General features: G+C 41.8%; 2 long non-coding RNA genes across 2 annotated transcripts; both read right to left on the bottom strand.

The window, feature by feature from the left end:
• Positions 1-10,554: 10,554 nt before the first annotated feature.
• LOC133966697 (uncharacterized) lies at positions 10,555-11,231 on the bottom strand. The gene is made up of 3 exons (XR_009923972.1): positions 11,037-11,231; positions 10,879-10,952; positions 10,555-10,709 (listed from the first exon to the last, which is right to left on the bottom strand). It is a non-coding gene; the product is annotated as an uncharacterized LOC133966697 (long non-coding RNA).
• A 563-nt stretch (positions 11,232-11,794) lies between these two features.
• LOC133966680 (uncharacterized) lies at positions 11,795-12,589 on the bottom strand. Its single transcript, XR_009923971.1, has 3 exons — positions 12,367-12,589; positions 12,056-12,180; positions 11,795-11,966 (listed from the first exon to the last, which is right to left on the bottom strand). It is a non-coding gene; the product is annotated as an uncharacterized LOC133966680 (long non-coding RNA).
• Between the last annotated feature and the right edge of the window lie 6,186 nt (positions 12,590-18,775).

The raw sequence follows: 18,775 nt of genomic DNA, 5'->3' as shown, positions 1-18,775 counted from the left end.
CCAAAGCATCAGCAGTCAGTTTTGTCTCCGTGTAGCACATGAATGAGAAGAACAATGAAGGATGCTGTTCCAGTGCGTTTACAAAATCCAGCGTCGCTAGTCCTTCCTTGAACCTACAACACATACAGAAATATTTATTTATTTGCCAAGTACAATGTACAAGGAATTTCTTCCACAGAATAGACCGAATATGTTATACCTCTGGATGGAATGATGGTTACGATAGATGAAATACCACTGAATGTAATCCTCGACGACTTTTTTCTGATCCTCCAGAGTCCTCATAAATCGAAAACAGCCTGCTGTCTGAAGCATACTTGAGTGCTTTTCTGTGAGACCCCGAAGTTCCCTCAGTGATGTAGTGCTCTTTATCTAGTGAAAAACATAGAGCAGTTAACAAACCACCTAACAACGGCTTCAGTTCCCAGTCAGAAAAAGGATCTCTGACAACAAAGTAAACCCGTGAAAATATTCTAAATAAAGCGTTCACTTAAATTGATGTTGTGCAATAGTAGGAGTAGAATTGACGTTGGCTTATTATTAATAATCATGAAATATGATTATTAAATTAACAATTATTTATTAAAAATAATCAAAAATGATAAAGCTATTAATTAAGAACAGTAACACATTTAATTAGAAATGATACGGTTATCCATTAATAATAGTTAAAATAATTAATGAAAACAATAAAATTATCAATTAAGAATAATACAAATCTGTAATCATTGCTTATTGTCGCGGGGCACCACCCTGGTTACAGGGACCAACAATTCAATCTTTAAATATCAGTCTCATAATGATAAATGTCAAATCAATAATCTCAATATTTAATATTAATAATTATTTAATTAACAGTGAAGGCTTCTAAGTTCGAGCACAGGCAATCATAATCCAGCTGCAATCACATACATATGCACAAATAATCACAGACTGCAGATACTTTAATTACAAAAGCATTTATTAAAAAGGGGAAATAAAGTTAGTGTTATTTAATGTTTCATCATTTTAACAAACTCCGATATTTCAAAGATAAACACAGCAGCAGCACTTATCACAAGTCAGAAAGTACATGTAAAACCGGCGGTCTACCTATGTATGTCTGTCATGGTATGCGTGTGTGTCTGTGTCAAAGTGTCTCTCTGTGTGTGTGTCTATGTGGGTGCATGTGAAATACAGTTAGTGTTATTTAATGATTCATCATTTTAACAAACTCCCATATTTCAAAGATAACAACAGCAGCCGCTTATCACAATTTAGAAAACACATGTATTCATCTATGTGTATCTGTGTGTGTGTATCTGTCTGTGTCTATCAATGTGTCTCTGTGTCTGTGTCTGTGTGTGTGAGAGAGAGAGAGAGAGAGAGAGAGAGAGAAAAAGAAGGGGGGCGTGGCGATGACGAAGTCACGTCACATCTAAGATGGCGGCCGATCATGATTCGTGGAACCAAGGCCTAAAAACTCTCAAAATGGCGAATTGACTACAAAACAAGATGGCAGAGCCGTTATGAATTTAGAGCCAGAATGGGAGGAGAGTGAGAGAGGAGGCGTGGCAATAATAGACTCAAAATGGTGGTTTAACTTGCGTTCTTCAAAATGGAGTCTATGTTAATGACACCATGTGGCCGGAGCTCACACTGGTGGTCACATGAATTACACAAAGGGATTTTCACACAAAGAGAATTCTTTGTCTCTGCTTTGGCGTTCGGCCGCATGGCTTCCAGATGTGTCCAGCCTCTCTGAATATAGATTTAACTATGATACATGAACTGTATTCTAAATACAGATCGGATGTGTGTATAGGTCGGTTTAGAAGGAGAGAGAGAGAGAGAGAATACAAGGAGAGAGCAAAGCTCTCTAAAAGCACCGTCAGAGACAAGTTACATTTACTTTACCACTCAGCACCCAAGTGGCGTTGTGTGCTGAGGTTTGACCGGTAAAGTATCTTCAACGTTGTTCAAACGGTCACAATGAGCTGGAGACGCTGCTCACGGCGCTTAAAAACTATGGCACAAGGCCGTAACCGGAAACCGGAAGTGGCGAATCGCCGCTAAAACACTAGAGACTCTGCGGTCTCATACAAAACAAATACATTCAAGTATTAAAACAATACGCTACGTATTAGATTAACATCTGCCCAGACAATAAAGCCTCTTACTGTGACCTTCACGGTGTTGCATGCGCGTGTCGCGCGGATATTTCGGAAGTCCAGTGAATAATCGTGGCCGCTCAAGCTCTGTTGCGCTGGTTCCTCTGTCGCAGCGGCGTCGGCCGGGCCGAATAGGAGTAGATTCGTCTTGCTCCTCAACGGGATGAACATCGTCCTTCTTCAGGGATGTGGAGGTCGTGCTCCTCAGCGGAATGAATCTCGCGCTTCTGCAGGGGACGGCTGTGGAAGCCGTTTGTAGATTGTTGGGAAAAGAAAGTAAAGTCCGTGGGGAAAGTGAAACAGTCTGAGATTGTTCCGCGTGCAATTTCCTGTTTGGTCTTTTCAAGTTAAAACAGCAAAGTCCTTTTGAAAATAAAAACGTCGACTGAGATAAAAGACAATGAAAGAAATGAAAGAAAATAACTCTGGTTGCCCCCTTTAGCAACTAAATCATCTGGAAAGACCCGGAGGGGTCTGTTGACGTCTTCAGAGCAGGGAAAAAATGGCTGATAAACTAGAAGTTAAGGTTACCCCCTTTAGCAACTAAAACAGCTGGGAGGCCCCGAAGGGGCCTCATGATGTCTTCAGAGCAGGGTAAAAATGGCTGATAAACTAAAGTTAAGGTTACCCCCTTTAGCAACTAAAACAGCTGGGAGGCCCCGAAGGGGCCTCATGATGTCTTCATAGCAGGGTAAAAAATGGCTGATAAACTAAAGTTAAGGTTACCCCCTTTAGCAACTAAAACAGCTGGGAGGCCCCGAAGGGGCCTCATGATGTCTTCATAGCAGGGTAAAAAATGGCAGCGAGCATTGATGTCTCAGTGGTTTTATTCTACCTGAGAGGTTCTGCCTCCTTGAGGTGCTGGTCATGGGATGATGCTGGCTTTTAGCCAATTGAGTGTCAGAGGTCAAAGGAGAGTGGGAGGGGCCAGGAGCAGAGCAGGGGTTTCTGGGGAGACCCCAGGGATTAAGTTAACACCAGAAGATACAATCTCCATGCTGGATCTAAGAGGGAGACTTTAGCTGGCTTAATCTTGGCTCAAAGGCCCCGCTTTTACGACCCATTGTGTGTGGATCCTTACACATGGTTAGTTCTGTAGGGACTCTTGCCCAACAGTCCCCCTTTTGGTCTGGAGAGTGGGCTGTGACCCCGGTCTCCAGGGCAAACTATGGTCGAGAGTCCAGCGATAATCCATGAGAGGTAATCCTTGAGTGGAGTTGAAGCATTGAAAGTTAGTTCATTATGAGGCAGAGAGGCATAAATGTCTTCGAGGCATGAGTCTAAACAGAGAGAGGTAATTGTCTGGGCAGACAGGCTAACTAACATATATTCTAAAACACGGCACACATTTTCAATTTCACATAATGCTTATCAGCAGTTATTGTTAAAATACCAAATGAATTTCGGTGAAGAGTGAAATGAAAGAAAAGTGGAAACACAAACAGAAGAAAATGTTTGAGTAGGTGCTGGTGTTTTGAGGTAAACATGTGTTATCCTGTCAAACCAAAGCATTTAGAACGGCAAGTCACGTTCTGTTGTTCGCTAATCTGTGAATTTATGATAAATCCTATTTCTAGGTTTTCAGATCTACAGATATTGGAATTTCACTGCCAAGACTGAATTGCCAAGTGTACCCGTGAGGGCTGCACAACCGTAGTGGTAACGACTTCAAAATCCTCAACGAGGTCTAAGGAGGTTCACTACCTGAACTATGTTATACAATTTACTGACAGAGGGTCTAAAGCATGCAGCTACTGATGGAGTGAGTGGTTTGAGCGGTTTTTGTTTTAAAATTGGGATTTCTTCCCCCCCTTTTCAGATGTGGAGGTGAGAGGGGGTTTCTGGCAGCGCCTTGGTCCTTCCCCGTCATTGAAGTCATCTTTGGGAGTGGAGAAGGAGGGCGTCTGCTCCTTGTTTCGCCAACGGGGTTCAGTGTCTGGTCTCTCAGTGGAGCCTGGAGGAACACGTGGCACAATGTCTTCTCATTGCTTCATCCACACATCTCCGTATTTACTCCTCTGTCCCAGGATGCATCCCATGTGTTGGATTTCGGTCACCACATCTATACTCCTGGTACTGATAGGGTTTCCGTCTGTTCCAGCCCCTGCTTCTCTGTTGAGAGGGATTCAGGTGCTGAGGTCGAAACTGTTTGTGGGGCTGGTTGAAATCCTCACCCCCTTGGTTTTGTGGGGCGCCCTGCTGGAAGGGTCGCTGTTCCTGGTTCTCTTTGCTGGGGTTCATCTTGGCGTGGGGAAAGTTGTCATCTTCCAGCGCCGGGTCCACATTTAGTTGGATTTGAACTGCCAGAACCACGGTGTCGTCTTCGTTGAACCCTCGGTTGTCTGGGTCGAAGCGATAAATGTCTTTTTTTTTAAGGGGCTCTAGCTGCCGGGTGCAGATTTCCTCTCTTTGAGGGGGTGCTGAGTCATCAGGGTCTTCTGACTCGTGTGTGCCACAGTGTTCATCTTTGTGGCCACCATCTCTTGCACCGGGAGTGGAGGACCATCCAGGACGCGACCGTGAGTCATGGTGCGCCCCTGCCTGAGTGGCAGACTGGGAATCTCCTTCAGCCCTCCAGGACGGATTCCTTCCGTCGTTGTGGTGTGGATCAGCATGGCTCCATGCAGGACGTGTTCCTTCTGGCTGGAGTGGATGCTGTGTGTCCGCTGGAAAGGCATTTGGAGTGCCTCATAGCGGTCCCAGGTCACTGCACATCTAGGGGTTGAGTCCAGCCCCCCCCCCTTTTGTGTCGAGGGGGTTGGAGCGGTCGACTGCTGGGTGTGTCTGGCTCTCCAGAGCAAAGCTTCCTCTGCATGAGGGTTGCGTAGCTGTGCTCGCAGCTTTTCTCCCAGTGTCTCTGTTCCGCTGGCTCCACCGGAAATTACGTCAGCTCCTGGCCCTGTCATCAGGGATATCAGCTCGAGGGGGGGGCAGCTCTGTCTGACTGTGCCCCCCTTTCTGCTGACCTTTGACCTTCGCGTGCAGAGTTTCGTGCTCCTGCACCGCCTGGTCCTGTTCTGTGCGGGTCTCGATGATATGCCGCAGGTGGGAGTTTTTCTCCTGCTCCGCTCGACATGCTGCTTGCATGGCCTGGAGCTCCTTCGCATGTTCTTGGGCCTGCAGCTCGGCTCTCTGCTGGTAGAGGAGTGTCAGTTGACCCAGAGCATGGGGTATTTTTGGATGCGGGCCAGTGGGGTTGATCAGGTGAATGGACAGTTCTTTAATCTTATGATCGCAGGTACTTAAATCATACTCACTCAACTCACTCACCGCATCATTAGAAAAATTTATCAGACTGCTACAGTCTCTTATAGGACGTCTGGTCCTGAGGGAGCAGTTGCCACATGGTGTTACATGCTACTCATCTTCTGAGTGCGAAAAGGCACCTGGTGGACTGCTCACGCCTGCTTAGAAAAAGTGGGTAAAACACTTAATTAAAACTACACAACAAGATGCAGAGGTGCGCTTCACCCTGTGTCTATATAGTGTCACTGAAGGATAGCTCAATCCTTAAGACCTAGTTGGTTAACCAACAAATCTCAACAAAACAAGTCTCTCAAATCTAGTTTGTTTCCTTAAAATTTAAAAAAAACATGCAGAAAATCTCCTATAAAAATAACTAACTACTGAAACGCAGTTAGCAACCAACCATAATTTCACAAAAGTCTGTTTAGCAAAGGGAATTAAGAATGAAGAAAATTCAAAAAGAAATGAGTTCTAAACCTGTTTCTCTCTTCAAAAATTAATCATAATTATTGTGCATTGAAATGACACAACCACTGATATGCTATAAGCAACCAATCACGTATACACAAGGCACTAGTATACCTGCTTGGGACAGGTGCAACGGGATTAAAAAAACTTTCTAAGAGAAATTAATTTCCAAAATTATCTTTCTTTTTTCTTAAAATTATTTATGATTATTGTGCATCGAGAACACAAACACCGCTTGCAATCTGCAGCCAACCATGGATACACCAGGCACTGGTATACCGGTTTGCTAAAGGTTCAAATGTATTAAAAATAAAACTTTGCAAAGAAGAAATTTCGAAAATTTCTTTCTTCTTTAACAACGAATCATGATCAATTCAAAATGAGAGGGGAAAAAAATGAATTTTTCAAAAAAAAAAAAAATGTTTTTATTTCTGGGGAAAATGAATCTGGATTATTGTACACAGTATTATGATACAGCTGGAGTTAGATTCCCTCACACGGGCTGCACCATTTATGTTATTTAGGTGCAGCGTTCCGCCCTCACACGGGGCACCATTTATGTTGTGCAATAGTAGGAGTAGAATTGACGTTGGCTTATTATTAATAATCATGAAATATGATTATTAAATTAACAATTATTTATTAAAAATAATCAAAAATGATAAAGCTATTAATTAAGAACAGTAACACATTTAATTAGAAATGATACGGTTATCCATTAATAATAGTTAAAATAATTAATGAAAACAATAAAATTATCAATTAAGAATAATACAAATCTGTAATCATTGCTTATTGTCGCGGGGCACCACCCTGGTTACAGGGACCAACAATTCAATCTTTAAATATCAGTCTCATAATGATAAATGTCAAATCAATAATCTCAATATTTAATATTAATAATTATTTAATTAACAGTGAAGGCTTCTAAGTTCGAGCACAGGCAATCATAATCCAGCTGCAATCACATACATATGCACAAATAATCACAGACTGCAGATACTTTAATTACAAAAGCATTTATTAAAAAGGGGAAATAAAGTTAGTGTTATTTAATGTTTCATCATTTTAACAAACTCCGATATTTCAAAGATAAACACAGCAGCAGCACTTATCACAAGTCAGAAAGTACATGTAAAACCGGCGGTCTACCTATGTATGTCTGTCATGGTATGCGTGTGTGTCTGTGTCAAAGTGTCTCTCTGTGTGTGTGTCTATGTGGGTGCATGTGAAATACAGTTAGTGTTATTTAATGATTCATCATTTTAACAAACTCCCATATTTCAAAGATAACAACAGCAGCCGCTTATCACAATTTAGAAAACACATGTATTCATCTATGTGTATCTGTGTGTGTGTATCTGTCTGTGTCTATCAATGTGTCTCTGTGTCTGTGTCTGTGTGTGTGAGAGAGAGAGAGAGAGAGAGAGAGAGAGAGAAAAAGAAGGGGGGCGTGGCGATGACGAAGTCACGTCACATCTAAGATGGCGGCCGATCATGATTCGTGGAACCAAGGCCTAAAAACTCTCAAAATGGCGAATTGACTACAAAACAAGATGGCAGAGCCGTTATGAATTTAGAGCCAGAATGGGAGGAGAGTGAGAGAGGAGGCGTGGCAATAATAGACTCAAAATGGTGGTTTAACTTGCGTTCTTCAAAATGGAGTCTATGTTAATGACACCATGTGGCCGGAGCTCACACTGGTGGTCACATGAATTACACAAAGGGATTTTCAGACAAAGAGAATTCTTTGTCTCTGCTTTGGCGTTCGGCCGCATGGCTTCCAGATGTGTCCAGCCTCTCTGAATATAGATTTAACTATGATACATGAACTGTATTCTAAATACAGATCGGATGTGTGTATAGGTCGGTTTAGAAGGAGAGAGAGAGAGAGAGAATACAAGGAGAGAGCAAAGCTCTCTAAAAGCACCGTCAGAGACAAGTTACATTTACTTTACCACTCAGCACCCAAGTGGCGTTGTGTGCTGAGGTTTGACCGGTAAAGTATCTTCAACGTTGTTCAAACGGTCACAATGAGCTGGAGACGCTGCTCACGGCGCTTAAAAACTATGGCACAAGGCCGTAACCGGAAACCGGAAGTGGCGAATCGCCGCTAAAACACTAGAGACTCTGCGGTCTCATACAAAACAAATACATTCAAGTATTAAAACAATACGCTACGTATTAGATTAACATCTGCCCAGACAATAAAGCCTCTTACTGTGACCTTCACGGTGTTGCATGCGCGTGTCGCGCGGATATTTCGGAAGTCCAGTGAATAATCGTGGCCGCTCAAGCTCTGTTGCGCTGGTTCCTCTGTCGCAGCGGCGTCGGCCGGGCCGAATAGGAGTAGATTCGTCTTGCTCCTCAACGGGATGAACATCGTCCTTCTTCAGGGATGTGGAGGTCGTGCTCCTCAGCGGAATGAATCTCGCGCTTCTGCAGGGGACGGCTGTGGAAGCCGTTTGTAGATTGTTGGGAAAAGAAAGTAAAGTCCGTGGGGAAAGTGAAACAGTCTGAGATTGTTCCGCGTGCAATTTCCTGTTTGGTCTTTTCAAGTTAAAACAGCAAAGTCCTTTTGAAAATAAAAACGTCGACTGAGATAAAAGACAATGAAAGAAATGAAAGAAAATAACTCTGGTTGCCCCCTTTAGCAACTAAATCATCTGGAAAGACCCGGAGGGGTCTGTTGACGTCTTCAGAGCAGGGAAAAAATGGCTGATAAACTAGAAGTTAAGGTTACCCCCTTTAGCAACTAAAACAGCTGGGAGGCCCCGAAGGGGCCTCATGATGTCTTCAGAGCAGGGTAAAAATGGCTGATAAACTAAAGTTAAGGTTACCCCCTTTAGCAACTAAAACAGCTGGGAGGCCCCGAAGGGGCCTCATGATGTCTTCATAGCAGGGTAAAAAATGGCTGATAAACTAAAGTTAAGGTTACCCCCTTTAGCAACTAAAACAGCTGGGAGGCCCCGAAGGGGCCTCATGATGTCTTCATAGCAGGGTAAAAAAATGGCAGCGAGCATTGATGTCTCAGTGGTTTTATTCTACCTGAGAGGTTCTGCCTCCTTGAGGTGCTGGTCATGGGATGATGCTGGCTTTTAGCCAATTGAGTGTCAGAGGTCAAAGGAGAGTGGGAGGGGCCAGGAGCAGAGCAGGGGTTTCTGGGGAGACCCCAGGGATTAAGTTAACACCAGAAGATACAATCTCCATGCTGGATCTAAGAGGGAGACTTTAGCTGGCTTAATCTTGGCTCAAAGGCCCCGCTTTTACGACCCATTGTGTGTGGATCCTTACACATGGTTAGTTCTGTAGGGACTCTTGCCCAACATTGATAAACATTTTTTAACGGTGGCTAAAATCCGTTCTGACCCTGTCTACAGCAGGAATAAGTATCTCATACAACCCTACTTCAAACAAGCCAAACTATCCCTTTAAGGCTGGGAGCACTCATCAAACAGTGGTTTCTACTGGATTTGTTTGGATATCTCTCTGCTGGTCAGAACGTTATGTCAGTATATTGGAAGATGGGATTATCTACAGGCCTTTTATCAACACATAACAGCAGAATATATCTCTTAAAATCAAATTTAAGGCATTATATTAATAACACTGAATTGTGTACATTTAATTCAAAGACAGGTTTGAAAATAGTTAAGTCTATTTTTTATTTAGAGTCCCTTTCCACATGGTAGTTCTCTATTACAATACAATCAAATTTTTCAGCCACGGAGGTATCAATTTATCTTCTTTTGTGTCGGTTTCTTGATTTCTTGAAATTGCTTAACCCAGCCCAACAAAGTACCTCCAAGAGGGCCTTCTTCACTTCCTCATCATGTATGTCCTCAATTGGAGCCTCAATTGTCTTAGATTTACCAATGAGGTAGAGGAAGAGGTTTGGGGAAAGACAACGAGGCCCTGGACCACCATTGACACAGGAGACGGCAATCATTCTTCCTATCTGGAAGTATTCATCCTCTTCTACAGCTAAAAAATACAAATATTTCAATGTTAGAACAAATAACTTTGCAACATTATAAAAACGTGACAAATAAGGATTACCTTTGCAATCAAATGACAGGTATTTGGCATTGTCTTTGCCATAAAATACTCGTCTTGTTTTGATGGAGTCCATCAAAAGGGTAAGAAATTCTCTGGTAGGCCCACCGGTGTCCACAGCGTCTTCGGTCAACCCAGCATCATCCGTGAATTTCACCATTATAGTGTAGCTAGGGTCATACGAGGATCGCTTGAACCCTCTAATGGCACCATCCCAGACATTGGCCCGGTTTATATTAAATCTGCTAAAGGACTTTGTGTCAAGTTTCTGTGACAGATTTAGGACCACGTCTGCAGCTGTCAGTCCATCACTGTAGTATAAGAAAACAGTCAGTTAACGGATAGAACATTTTAAGACTGTCTCTTCTTAGATGTGTGGATCATTTAAAATATAACTAAAACTTAGTTTTAGTTTTTTATGGGCTTTACTCGAAAATGATAAGCTGAAGTCTGACATCACAATCTGACCTAAGTAATAGGTTGTTCCACATGACCATGTTCTTCTGCAGAGGGACAACTGGGGAGAACAAACTTGACAGGTCCTTTAAGATTTGACTTTGTTTAATAAATCCTATGACTACTGAAAGCAACTCAAAATGTATTCAGTTGACAAAATACATAGTTTGTCTGAGGGTTAGAAAAATAAGGAAGGCTTAAGGTAAACAACTATGTGCTGATAGTACTTCTTATATGTGATAGTACCTGTGATCCTCTTGGAACTTCTCCTCTTCCCCAGAATCTGAGGAACCGCTCTCAATTACAACAGGTGCATATATATCTGTGTATGTACTGTGGAAGGAAGGTAAAAGAACAATTGCCTTTTGAAATAAACTGTGAAATACAGTTTATCTAGTCTGTGTCTAGTATTGTATAAAACAATAACAAACTATGTTGCTGTCCTAATAATTTTTACCACACTGAACATGTCAGAATAAAAAAAATGCAAGTTATGACTGACTTGTAGAATTCACTTGAAGTGCTGGGCTGATCTACTGAGGTGGTCATCTGCTGGGGCCTTGACGCACTCTTGGTCTGTAACATTGATAAGAGCAAACATCACAGCAAAATCAAAATAATGACAATTGCAGGTTTACTATAGTAAAGAATATTACATACTTGTCCACTGAATGACTGGGATGTTGTCGATCTCCTAAAAAGTACAAATAATTCAAAACGATTTAATAGAAATAGTGACTGTTTTGTAAAGGACATGAAACTCTTTCTGAAACATATTATTTATATGGCTGGTACAGGGACCAAAACAATGTGTCAGCAGATATTTTACTTACAAATCCGGTGTGCTGCTTTCAAGGCTTTCCCATAGCTGCGGAGTGTAAATATCAAACCCTACACTTATTCATAGCCATAACAACGAATCAACGACCAATGTATATGCCTCATCTGTTGTCTAGGATATTTAAATGGGTTACAACTGCAGTGTAAGCACAAACATCTTGAACAAATAAATCCCTGAGATGTACCCACCACTGTGTCCGAAAGAGGCGACATATTGGGTGGCACCCTCACCACAACTTCATCATCCGCCTCGTCCTCTGAATCTGAGTCATCTCTGTGACCTTGAAGAAGATTGTTATCATTAGATCGTTCTCTATTTCAAGTTACATGTTAAATATTTAGGCTACTAATTACTTAACTGTTGCTTGAATCCCACAAACTCAAAACAATAATCACAAAAAGTATTTTGATTTGTTTTACATGTGCATACACTGTATTTCAATACTTACTCATGACCTCAAGGGTGCAGATATAAAGTGTGAGCCTTTGGTACGCCTTTCCAATAGCCTCTTTGTATTTTTCGATTGTAAAGGGTGTGTCAGTCCCTGGTATATTTTTAACTCGACAGCCATCCGGATATAGCAAGACATATTCTCCATCTTCCATATCTCGGTTGAAATCTTTCAGTTTTTTCATTGCAACCGCCAAAAGTTGCTCCGCCGTCCACTGAGGTTCCACATTTACGGGAAGTGTTTTCCCTCTTACCGGCTTGAGGCCATGTTTTGTCTGGTTCATGACCCCAACCGAAATCTAGATCAAAAATCATAAAAGATGGAGGACAAAAGGTTAAGAAGGTTGAAAATGCAACTTTACAATGTCAAACATAAACATTAACTAACCTTGACTGCTATTGGTGCTTTCTTTGGGCCTTTAGAAAACGTCTTTCTCTCGTTTTCTTTCTGTGCCCTGTAGCTCATGAACTGGTTAGCACATGCCTTTTGTTGACTGGTACCAGCAACAGTCACTGAGAGAGAGAGAGAGAGAGAGAGAGAGAGAGAGAGAGAGAGAGAGAGAGAGAGAGAGAGAGAGAGAGAGAGAGAGAGAACAATACAAATTACTTATGACAATGCAGTTCAGTAGATAATATACAAGCAGCTTCGTAGGATAATGTCACCTTTGGACACAATTTTACATGAACTATGGTCTTCACCTGCACTTGTTGATGCTGTAGAAGCGTGGATGAAACTAACATCTCGCCCACAGGAGCGGCAATATCTTGGGCTCTGGATTGAGTCCAATAATAAGCCACAAAAAGGACAAAACATTTTTATCTGAAAAATAAATGGGTTAAAGTTAGCATGTTACATTGTATTCTGTTGTTCTGTCTACATTTTTAAATATTAACGCTGTCAACTGCATCTTAATTTGCTTACTTCTTGGTTTAACCATTAATTAAATAATTTATAATTTATTTTTGTCTTCAAACGTTACTTGATGACAGTTCTAAAAGTAATACAAATGTTAAAGCAAGCTAGCGTTTTTCACAATTAAGTGTGTATTTTGTATTTTTCAATTGAAAGTCTAATAATAAGCAAAACGTCAACGCTCAGTTAACAGTATACATCTGCAGTAATAAAGTGATTATTTATGAAAATAAACCAAAGAAAATTACAGTTTAGTTAACTCTCACGTAGTAGACGGACACCGGCTTTAGAAACTCCAAATACCTGCAGTAACACCTTCTGGGCATGTCCATCACTTTTAGGTGTCCCCTGGAAACACTTCCGTTGTGTTGTGGCCTCTTCTTGCTGCGCGTTTGGCTTTTTGCAGCAAGTTCCGGTGTTTGCATCGCGTTCCGGTGTTTGCTGCGCGTTTGGCTTTTTGCAGCACGTTACGGTATTTGCATCGCGTTCCGGTGTTTGCTGCGCGTTTGGCTTTTTGCAGCACGTTACGGTATTTGCATCGCGTTCCGGTGTTTGCTGCGCGTTTGGCATTTTGCAGCACGTTCCGGTGTTTGCATCGCGTTCCGGTGTTTGCTGCGCGTTTGGCTTTTTGCAGCACGTTACGGTATTTGCATCGCGTTCCGGTATTTGCTGCGCGTTTCTCTATTTGAAGCTGGTTCCGGTATTTGCAGCGCGTTGCTGTAATGTGTTGTGTTGTGAAATTGATGAAGATGTTTTTTTACTTTGCAGGTGTTCTGTCAACTTGCATGTGTTTTCTTAAGTTGCTGTTCGTTGAGCTTTCAGGGCCACCGTACATGTCACAACATGTAAGACAAACCAGCTTGAGGACAGGATGGTAAAACCACTGACGATTACGGTGGAATTAAAATAAAGAACATTAGTAACATCACTGCTATTGTATCCATACATTTAATCCATGACTATGTTCATTTCATACATTTGGGGAATGCATTTGTTCCATCTGTGGTTGGCACACATACTCCAACATTAGTGAGATGGCGGACCCTGATGGATAGCAAACAACTTATCTAACCTTGGACGGATGGATGTTGTCAGGCAGAGGGTCAAATCAGCCTCACAATATGTTGGATGCATGTTAATGTGTATTTAAAGACATTTCAATTTGTGGGAAAAAGATTGGTTCGAAAATAATAAAAAATTGTCTGATCAACTAAAAAATTTGCGACCCCCCTGCAGTACCTCCGCGGACCCCCTAGGGGTCACAGACCCCTGTTGAAGACCTCTGCCCTAGCCCCTTACCCACCTTCACTATCACAACTAAATGCGTCACCTTACGCTCATTCTAACCCTCACACCAAGTCTTAACCGTCAAACCAGACTTTGAAAACGCGAGGACCGGACAAAATGTTATCCCTTTGCAAAAATGTCCTCACTCTGTATGGTTTATGCTCAAAATGGTCTTTAAAAAGTACAAAGTACAACTACACAAACACACACAGACAGAGACACACAGAGACAGACACAGACACACACACACACACACACACACACAGTTGTGTCTCCATTACTTTATTGGACATTACATTGACTTACATAAATTTCCCTTACACTTATTTTAACCTTAACAATGGTTACTAAGTGCCTAACTCTAATCCTAATGTTAACTTAAACTTAACCATAACCTAACATGAACAATTCAAATGGGTGTGTCTATACCTTAAAAATGTAATGATTTCCATAATGGGAACTTGCTTTTTTGTTCCCTTAATGAAACTGTGTAAACAGATTCAGGTCACCACAACATGAGTATTACCTGGACCACACACACACACGGACATGACACACAAAGCAAACTTGAGATATGACTTAGCTCTTTTCTCATTTCTTCCACCCAGGGCCGGCCCTGGCAATGTTTGCGCCCGAGGTGAGATTTCAGAATGGCTCCCCCCAGCATACACATGCAAATTGTCATGCATCCCCAAGAACTTTTGGACTTTATACAGATGCACACACAGGCAGACAAAATAGTAAGCTATAAAAAATAATACAAATATATAATACAAATATAAAAAGAGTCTGAAATCAGCTGTACAGACACTATATCATGTCATGTTGACAAAAATAACCATTCATGATGTCCACAATCGGGATGTTTCTTACCTCTATATTGTTCTTTCTTCTCTTTCTCTACTATGCTGCACTTTCTGAAGCGTGCACCTGATAATTTTATGACTCTAACCGCAGTCTAACATCGCAGCGTGTACGTCAGGGACACACCTTAGGCGGCCGCCTGACTGCCCACACAGGAGGCGCATTTCACCGTGCTGGTTCAGGGGTAAATGATGACGGCCTTCACAGGTGACTGACTACGCAAGCCTGTAGCCCTCAGCCCCCCACAAGAGAGTATGTGCTTATGTGTGTCTGTCTGTTAAGACACAACTGACAAATGTGTGGCTTAACCCTTGTGTGGTGTTCATGTTTTGGTCACCCGGCCAATGTTTGTGGGTCTGGTGGAGCCACCGCATTATTCAGTCTTTCAATCAATACAGCTACAACAATATATGTAAAAAATGCTTAACAGGTGTTAACTTTATCCCAATTACAAGCAATATAAACAGTATATATGGTTAATATTTGTCTTTTACCCCTGTTAAATCACATTCATGAATAAAAGTGCTTTTCTTTTTTGTGATAAAATACAATTAAACAAAGAAACATCAATTACATGGCATGGTCAATGAGTGCCTCCAACGCTGCCACAAACTGAGGCATTTGGTACCGGAGAGCTTTTACACTGTCCACTCTGCACTCCCATCTGGTTGAAGACAAACTTTTGACAGTCATCATCACTACATGTTCCTGCATAATCTCCCACCGTTTCACAGAGGAACTGAACAAGTTGTACAATCTCTGGAGGACACCAAAGAAGTTCACAGACTGTCTAGATGACTGTACCCCATCACAAATAACCAAATTTAAACTATGACTACCACATGGCACATACAGGGCCTTCTTGTTTGTGTCTAGCACTCTCCTCTGTACACCCTGGTGCTTACTCTGCATGTTGCTCCCATTGTCGTATGCCTGCCCACGACAGTCACCGATGTCAAGATCAAATTTGGTCAGTTGGTCCGTGAAAGATTTGTACAGTCCTTTCCCAGTTGTGTCATGGACATCAACAAAGCCAAGAAAATGCTCCTCAATGGAAATACCCACATTTTCTGCACAGTTAACAATTCGCATTACAAGGGTAAGCTGTTCAGTATGGCTGTTGTCTGGAGTACAGTCCATTATGACAGCAAAGTACTTGGCTCTCTTTATCAGAGATACAACAGCATCTGTGGTCTTTTTTGCAATTAGAGATATTATCTCATTCTGTATCTGTTTGCTGAGGTAATGATCTCTGTATTCTTTGTTTTGGATTCTCCTCAAGTGTTCATTCATCACTGGGTCGAATTGGGCCATTAATTCAACCTGACCCAGGAAGTTCCCATTTCTGGGTTGGTACAGGTGTTCAGTGTGGCCTCGAAATGCTAAATTCCGTTCAGCCAAATGGCATACAATGGCAAAGAGTCTCCTCAGCACCATTTTCAATTGGGCAATTTCCTTATTTATCAGCTCTTGGTTCAATTGTGGTGTTAAGTTTCAATCTTGCCAAAAGTTGGCGCCAATTATCCATATTATCTATGTGCTCCCTGCTGCGCTCATGAGTTCTGAGATGTTCTCCGACATGTTTCCATGCACGAAATACATTGGTGCTGAGTGAGATTTTGGTTTTCCCGAAGATGCGACATGCAAAACAATAAACTGCATCAGCACTGGTCGAGTAGACTAGCCACTTCCTTGTAATTTTTTCCCCATTTTTCATTTTCATTTCAAAGTTTTCAATCCTGAATCTCCTTGGCGGGTTATCTGTGTTTTGGGGGTAATTAAAGTTTCGAATTTGTACTGGTCCTCTTCTAACAATTTCAATTCTCTCACTATCTGTAATTATTTCACGCCATAATGCTGGGTCTTCACTGATCACTGTATCATTGGGGTTACTCACATTGCTGACATCACTGCTCTCCCTATCATCCAGCTGTGCTTGAGCAGGGATGATGACCATGGCAGTATCCTGTGCATCCTCAGTGCAGGTGTCAGTGTCAGGGATATGGGCAGCTGTGGTACAAGATGATGGCTCATTGTTTTTAGAAGCAAGGCAGGCAGGGCTAGTTGGTGGTGAAGTGGCTGTGTGTCTGCTGCTGCTAGCAATAGCTAAACTTGGCCCAGCATCACTTGAAACATTATCAGATATGTAATTTTCCACGGACAAATTCTTTGATTGGAAAAACTGTGTTAGCTTAGGTAATTTCTCCCTTAACTTCTACTCCTACCTTTTCTTCTTTCTTTTGTCGCTGCCACTTTGAAATCGTTTCATGTTTACTGTGATCAAGTACACTCCTCCACCACAAGACAAATTCAGACCCGGCGCTATGGGCGGGCTTTGGGGTGCTGGGCCCGCCTTTGACGAACAAGCCAGTCAGTCACATAATACACGTAAAAAAAAAGGGGCGGCACGATCACGTTATCTGGCCAGCCGCCAGCGAAGCGGTTTTCTATTATCTATCATATCATGTGATATTATGTCATCACATAAATAAATCAATCATCATAGACCCATGAACTGTGCAGTGTGCCTTCCAAAAAGCAGATTCCCTCCCACTGTCGGCTGGTTTGATTTCCACCAGTGTACAATGATTGAAGTCAAACAGTCGACCATTAACCTGTTGTTTCTTTCAGCTGCAGCAGAGATTTTACAACTGGAATTTTAGCCTCAATCAGAAAAATCTGCCAATGTGACAATTCTTCATGGCAACTGAGCAGCTGTGCTCTGCCTTTCTTCCTCTTCTGCTTCCCAGTTATTTTGTCATCAAACGGCTGATTTAGCAGTTTAATGGGACAAAGCTTGATTACATCCTTCTACTTTGTCTTTCCTCCACTACTTGTTTTTCCATCCATCCATCATCCAAAGTCCACCGACAGCCTAACCTTTGGAGGGTCTTGGGGGAGTCAGCAAATCACAGGGCCAATATACCGAGACACATAAACATTCAGTCTTACACTCACACCTACAGTCAATCAACAGACTCTAGGATTCACCGCGAGCGAGTGGTGCAGTTGTTCTAACCCACAACAGATGCAACAAGAACAAAAACAAAAAGAAAATAAACGAAAATGAAAAATCGGTGCCACATGAAGAAAACACCAACGAAGAAGTCAAGAGACTTTGCGGTCATTTGTCGAAGTGGTTTAAACTAAATCAGTTTATCTCTGCAGAGGAATAATATGTTGCATTCTGCCTCTGCCTGCTGCACCAGGCCTCCCCAGAATGCTGCTGAGAATTGGATGCTGTTGTAATGCGTCAAAGCAGAGAACCCCCTCCTGCGTTTTGCATGTTTGGAAGAGGCAACCTGTCTGAAAACGGTTTAATCAACCTGAGCCTAATCTGCACATCTTTGGACTGTGAGAAGAAGCCTCCTATGAAGTCTAGATGTCTCGGCCAACGGAGTCGAACGTCCGCACATGGCGGCCATCTTGCCAAAGGCAGCTCGCCCACCCATAACATTGTGTTGTAGTGGTACATACTTTTAAATTAACCATAACTTGCTAAATTCTCAACAGATTTTTAAATAGTTCGGTTTGTTACAAACGTCAGAGATGTAGTTATGACACTGCATACTTATGAATAATTATGTTATTTTCCAAAAAATTGAATAATGTATTTATTTTGTGTAGCATGGTGCAGAACATTGAAGCTAATTTGACATGTTTGGCAAATGTTTTCTATTTTTTTTTTAATTAATTCTATTTACTATATTGCTCTATTATTGCATTTATTCTAACATAAAGTCTTATTTGATTGATTTTGAATACAATGAGAGGTTTTAAAATCATATCATTTGCTATGACTGAAAGCTTAACTTAAGCTGGATATTACTAAAACCTTCACAGCTGAGTCAGTATTGTGACTTTCTGGCTCTGTTATACTTTTATACTTTTATATATACATCCGTTGATGTTACACTATGTTTTAGCGACTGTCATGATCCTGTAACGTCCTCCTGTAGCCACAGTGCTCCCTTTTCAAGTAAAACCTTCCCCAGTAACACTGAGCATCTCTGAGCCCATGAGCTGTACGAACATCCTGTAACT

This window comes from Platichthys flesus, chromosome 12, assembly GCF_949316205.1.
Source record: "Platichthys flesus chromosome 12, fPlaFle2.1, whole genome shotgun sequence".
Classification (NCBI taxonomy): Eukaryota; Metazoa; Chordata; class Actinopteri; order Pleuronectiformes; family Pleuronectidae; genus Platichthys; species Platichthys flesus.
The sequence above is the reverse complement of the archived record's forward strand: the minus strand, read 5'-3'. Positions and strand labels throughout refer to the sequence as shown.